This window comes from Panthera pardus, unplaced genomic scaffold, assembly GCF_024362965.1.
Source record: "Panthera pardus isolate Hobbes unplaced genomic scaffold, ASM2436296v1 HiC_scaffold_27, whole genome shotgun sequence".
Taxonomy (NCBI): domain Eukaryota; kingdom Metazoa; phylum Chordata; class Mammalia; order Carnivora; family Felidae; genus Panthera; species Panthera pardus.
In genome coordinates this window covers 112,147,023-112,153,523 of record NW_026526843.1, presented here as the reverse complement: position 1 = coordinate 112,153,523, position 6,501 = coordinate 112,147,023, and positions in this window count along the sequence as shown.

The following is a 6,501-nucleotide window of genomic DNA, read 5'->3' as shown; positions in this document are numbered from 1 at the left end:
CAACTTCAGGTTCCTTTCACAGAGTCATAAATCAAGCCAGAGGAAATTCCAAAAACCATTTAAACCGATTATCTGTTCCAGGAAGGAACAATAGTTAACTGACTCAAAAGAAAAATGCTGAAGGTTTTTGGAGGAACTCCTGCCACCTCCCGAGTTCCCCTTTCTGATGCTCAACTCATCTCAAAGATGTCAGCTGTGGCCCCCTGGCACCTAGGAGGCCAGAGAGAGAGGAGCACGAACCCCAGCCAATGTCATTGCCTGAACAGTCCTAAATTCTCCCCGTGGTCTCTGCTTATTCCCAGAGTTGGCATTTCTACGTTCAGGCTGCAATGTTCAGCTGTACCACTTCTGGTCTGTCCCAAGTCTCCCTGGATGCATAGTCCCGTCACCACTTCCTACAAGGCATCCACTCATCCTGAGCACTTTGGGGGATTAATATAATGTTTTCAAGGTTGAAGAGCTTGCAAGAAGAGGTCATACATGAGAATGCAAAGGCTTCTCCCATCTCCCCAATCTCTTCCTCTCTCTCCTGTGCACATGTGTGATTGTCTCTTCTTCATCCTGAATGGATCATCTCCCCACTCTCTGGCTCCGAATTTCAACCTAGTCATGTAGAACATTCTCTCTCTTTCTCTCTATCTCCTTCTCCCATGTACAGTAATCTCCATGGACAGTAGTCTCAGTGACTACCACAAGCAAGACTTCCAAACAACCATAGTGCTCTTGTGAAGAACTTTGATGCCTAAAATTATCTCTAAGTCCATCGATCTAACTGAACTTAGAGTACATGTCTCCTACTACTGTTCTCACAATCCTTCACTGAAGTTCCTGAGGAGTAAGTTATGTAAAGCATCGCCTGGTTTCTACATGCTAAAGTCAAGCTTCTACCACTGATATGCTGTATGTCTTCTTCAGCTTTCTATCACTTACTTATCTTGCCTAAGCCTCAGGTGGGGATCCAGCAGAAGGAAGCACTGAGACAGGGATTTGAATGCGAGTAGCTAATTTGGGAGGTGATCCTAGGAAGCTCGGGTGGGGTAGTGGGAACATAAAAGGGAAAAGGGAAGGAAAACAAAATAGAATGCCTTCATGAGCAGCTTATTACTGTGAGCAAAAAAGGCTTAATCCTACTGAGGATCTCAGGGAGATGATATTGAACAGGCCTCTTAACAGATGGGGAAGCTGAGACATGTATCCATCAACCCCATTCATCACTGGTTGCGGGTAGCTCACAGGAGCCTTCGGTCCCTGCCACTTCTGACCTGCCTTGCACAGGGCTAAAGCACAAACCTGCTCCCGCTAAGAAGTCATTAGCACTGGTGGGTACCGGAATGGGGAGTGCCTAGGGGTGTAGGGGGTGCACTAACTTCATCTGCTATGACAAATAACGTAGACCTCTCCAGCCCACACTGTTCTGCACTAGCCCCTGGTGGTGCTAGTCCTCTATAATATCCACCTGGCATAGGACAACTAACTTGCTCTCAAATCACCCAGCATGGTTGATTTGGCTTCTTCTGTTCTCTGGGAACGGTTTCAGAAGGATCCTTATAACCTAATGAACATAAGCAGAGAAGGCAAAGAATAAACATGCCAGTGAAATGCAAGTGATATGTATCACTACTTGCTGACATAGTAGATGACATTTAATTCCAATGCTTCTTCCCTCCATTTTGACAGCTTACTTATCTCAATGAACTTTATCACTTTCAGTCTGGGCTAACAAACAAATTCCCATTGATCAACAGAAGTAAAGGAAAAATCCAATATCGGGAAAGGAAATGTCTGTGAAAGTGATATTGAATTCAGATACCTTGGCTTCAGGCAAAGTGAGAGTCTCCAGTAATGCAGTATGATTTTTTTTTTCACAAAATCTTGGTCTCAAAACGTGATTTACTCTTATTTAAGTGTATATGAGTGTTAGATCATGAAATCATGATTTCCACCAAGTAAAACTAAGTATGCAACATCTTTTTCAACTGGAGCCTGAAGTGGTGATATTTGTCTTTTTTGCTCTGCCATCTCCCATTCTTTTGGCAATCCCCTTTAACATTCCCACCAGTGTCCTTGTATTTCAGTAGAAAGCAATGGTATACATTGGAATGGGGGATACTTAGGAGATATGAAGAGATTTGTGGCCTCACCCAGGTCTTCCTGTCATGTTCCTAATTTATATCTCCCTCCGTATCACGTCTCAAATTTCCTATTCCAGCTGGATCTCATGTATATAATGAACTAATTCATATTAAAGTATCAATAGCTAAAAAGCTTAATGCTTTATAATTCCCCCAAAAGACTTTGTATTTTAGAAAGCAATGTGTTATTAATGGTGTGATCTTAGGTGATGTGTTGGGAAAGCTGTAGGATTATTTTTTTGTAGGAAGGCCTTTAGTGACATTTCTCAAATCCCTCCATTTGGGTTACCACCTTGTCCATCTTGTGATATCAGTCCCAGAAAGATTCTCATAAAAATATCATGAGACAGGGGCCACCTGGGTGGCTTAGTCTGTTGGGCGTCCAACTTCGGCTCTCACAGCTTCTGAGTTCGATCCCTGCATCATGCTCACTGCTGTCAGCACAGGGCCTGCTTCGGATCTTCTGTCCCCTTCTCTCTCTGCCCTTTCCCTGCTTGTGCTCTCCCTGTCAAAATTAAATAAATCTTTAAAAAATACATATCATGAGACAACTGAATAAACTGTCTATGTGAAGAAAAGATAGGTTGGAATGAAAATACACTTCTCTGCAGGATGGTGTCTTCTAAATTTGATTTCTATGAACTTCTATTTGTTTATTCCATGGTGGTCCCACAGGAAAGCAGATAGAGAAGAAATCCTGAAAAGTTATTGAATAGTAATTGTGTGTACAGGGGAGTCTCCGAGAAAAACTAAAAGTTTGTAGAGCAGAATTCAACCTCAGAAAATAACTTCCTAGAGACGATCCAATCCAACTTAAGCCACCTAAGGCATAGACTGTTGATCCAATTCTAATGTCCATTCTCTGAGTCTTATAACTGCTGATTTTCACCTGAGCGCACAGTCATCAGTTAAAGTCTCCATTTCCCAGACTCCTGTTCAGCTAGGTTGGCCATATGACTAAGTTCTAGCCAATGAGTTATAAATGTGATCTCATTGTATGATCTTATCTGAGGATCTTTCCTAAGAGCAAGAGCTCACCTTTGCTCCTTCTTTCCCCTACCCTGCCTCCCATCACCTCTTCCTTCACTCTGCTGCTTAACATGTTGATGTGATGGCTCTAGTTCCATCTTGAACCATTAGGATAAGGGTCAGACCTCAAAGATAGTAGAGGAGAGAGTTGGAGATAGCCTGGGCCTCTGAGGACTTTGTGGAACAGAATCACCACATAAGCCCTGGAAGGACCACCTCTAGGGCTTTAAAGTGAGAAGCACAAAGCTCTATTGGGAGCTTCTGTTACAGTCAAACTAATCCCAACTGATGCATCATCCTTTTTTTTTTTTAGATTTTATTTTTAAGTACTCTCTACATCCAACATGGGGCTCGAATTTACAACCCCAAGATCAAGAGTTGCACATTCTACTGACTGAGCCAGCTGGGCACAACCCCTTCCTTTTTTTTTTTTTTTTTTTTTTTTTTTTAATTTGACTCAATTCTCATAGGAAAGAAGGACCTATGAATCACGTAGGCTCATTCCCAGGTTGGAACACTAGTTTTATCACCATATGTCAACACCCTAGTGTGATAGAAATCATTTTTTAACGTTGTCCTTTCTTTTTATTTATGATCTTTGATGACTGGGTAATTGGAACATCAGAGGAAAGTGACAAAAACATAGCCAATGTAATACTTGTCAGTTAAAAAACAATAATAAAGAATAATCAGAAGCATGAGTTTAATCTTGGCTTAATCTGCACATGTTTAAGCAGAACTGTTTTGGAAGCTGGGGAAAATGAGAGGCCTAGCAGGCCCTGGAAATATCTGTAATCCCCTGTACCCTATGAATGAACAACTGAATAAGTCCCAAAAGGTTTAATGACCTTTGTTTTCCAACATAAATTATAACTTTAAGGCTGAAATAAGAACCAACAATTTTTTCTTTTTTTTTTTTTTTTTAATTTTTTTTTAACGTTTATTTATTTTTGAGACAGAGAGAGACAGAGCATGAATGGGGGAGGGTCAGAGAGAGGGAGACACAGAATCTGAAACAGGCTCCGGGCTCTGAGCTGTCAGCACAGGGGCCCCATGCGGGGCTCAAACTCACGGACCGCGAGATCGTGACCTGAGCCGAAGTCGGCGCTCAACCGACTGAGCCACCCAGGCGCCCCAAGAACCAACAATTTTTTCATGAAACAACTAACATGGTCATGTATGTTTTAGGAAGGAAAGAAGGCCCAAAAATGACTATTTTTCAGATCACGTTTTGCAGTAATCACCTGATAACAGTGGCAGGCATGCATAGCTGCACAATCTGAAAGCTGACCGTGCTGTGTCAGGTCTTTCTAAACAGTTGTATTTCGGAAGGTCAAGACGGGACTTTAAATAAAACACATGCGAGATAATGACACTCTACTTCACTTAATGGAAACATTATTTCAGGATGAAAAAGTCAGTTTAGAAAAAAACTAACCCCACAAACTTAACTAGTTGGACACTGGGTGTTACCTAACAAGATGATTTAAAATAAACGTCTACTGAGGCGCCTGGGTGGCTCAGTCGGTTAAGCGTCTGACTTCAGTTTAGCTCATGATCTCACCGCTGATGGGTTCGAGCCCCGCATCAGGCTCTGTGCTGACAGCTCAGAGCCTGGAGCCCGCTTTGGATTCTGTATCTCCCTCTCTCTCTCTGCCCCTTCCCCACTCACATGCTGTCTCTCTGTCTCTTAAAAAATAAATAAACATTAAAAAAATTTTTTTAATTAAAAAAATATTAAAATAAATGTCTACTAGTGACACACAATTTTGCAATCCCTTGCCAAATCTTGCTGATTTTGCTTCACACGTCGTTAAAAAATCTGATCCCCCTAGACCCTTGGTGATCTCCCCCAAACAGTGTTCACAACACTGGCTGCCCTAAGGAATCACTAAGAAGCTTTTAAAAAGACCCAGGCCTGGGGCGCCTGGGTGGCGCAGGCGGTTGAGCATCCAACTCTTGATTTCCACTTAGGTCATGATCCCAGGATCGTGGGATTGAGCCCCACATCAGGCTCTGTGCTGAGTGTGGAGCCCACTTAAGATTCTCTCTTTTTCTCCCTCTGCCCCTCTCCCCTGCTCATACTCTCTGTCTCTCTCTCTCTGTCTCTCTCTCTCTCTCTCAAATTAAAAAAAAAAAAAAAAAAAAAAAAAAAAAAAGCCCAGGCTCAGTCCCAAACCAATTGAGTAAGAACTTCTTGAGGGTTGGGCTGAAGCACTAGCATTTTCCACACCATCCCAGGTGATTCTAATGTGTAGCCTGGGTTGATATCCACTGCCACAAAGGAGCCCCATTCCACCTATGTGACTAGAGCCAACTCACATCTTGCTTAAATTAAAATATACTGAAAATTAACCCTGTCATCCCTTCCCCCAAACATATCACATTGAGACTTTCTCTTCACATTCTCACATCTGCTTCATTTTAGATAAAGGTATCAAGAAAAATAATTCCCCCAAATAGGCATCTTTCGCAGTTATGTAGTTTCTGGTTTGGACACGGCTTCTCTAAATAAAACCAGATTTGCCCTTGGCAAGAGAGAGGAGAGGTTAAAACAAAGCAAAGGAGCAGGTGACTGCTGACCCAGACTGAAGACAGAAAACTAATCAGTGCTCTCTCCTTCCCTGTCTCTCACTTGCAAGATTCATCTCCAAACATCCTCTGCCTCATGTAACGGTACAAACCTGTTGGTGTTTCCAGAACCATTTCTGTAGGGGAACCCAAGTAATAAATTGGAATGGCATATGCTATCTTACGCCACTGGACCAAAATCTCATTAAAACATGAAAAACAACAACAACAAAGAATGTTGATAACATCTTTCCATCATTCTTATTCATTGGGAGTCTTACTATTTGAAAGTAGTCTTCTTCCTCTCTAAGCATTGAGGTGGTGGTTGTGGGGGAATGGTGCTGGAGGATATTAGATATCCAAGCAGCTTCATTACTGATTGTTGAGTAACTCTGGATTGAACATATAATCCTGACTCACCCAGAAATTATGAAGACAATTTGATTCAAATCGCAAACCCATCCCCTCCAAGTCTTTGCTACATGATGAAATCAAAAGCTGGGAGGGGGCTTCTGTCAAAGCGACAATGGTACATATCAAATGCAAAAGTTACACATGACTGTCTGTTATGTAAGTTATATATAAAATTGATTAATCTAATTTTAATACTTTTCCTTCTCTTCAACCTAATTATGAATCAGAGGTTTTCAGTAATTCTCAGAGCAGAGCAAAAAGAATTTCCGTATTCAAAACCACACATTTGGAATGTTGCAAACGTTTAGACTACTAAATGATTAAATGAGCACTATTTGCTGCTTAAGTCGCATAA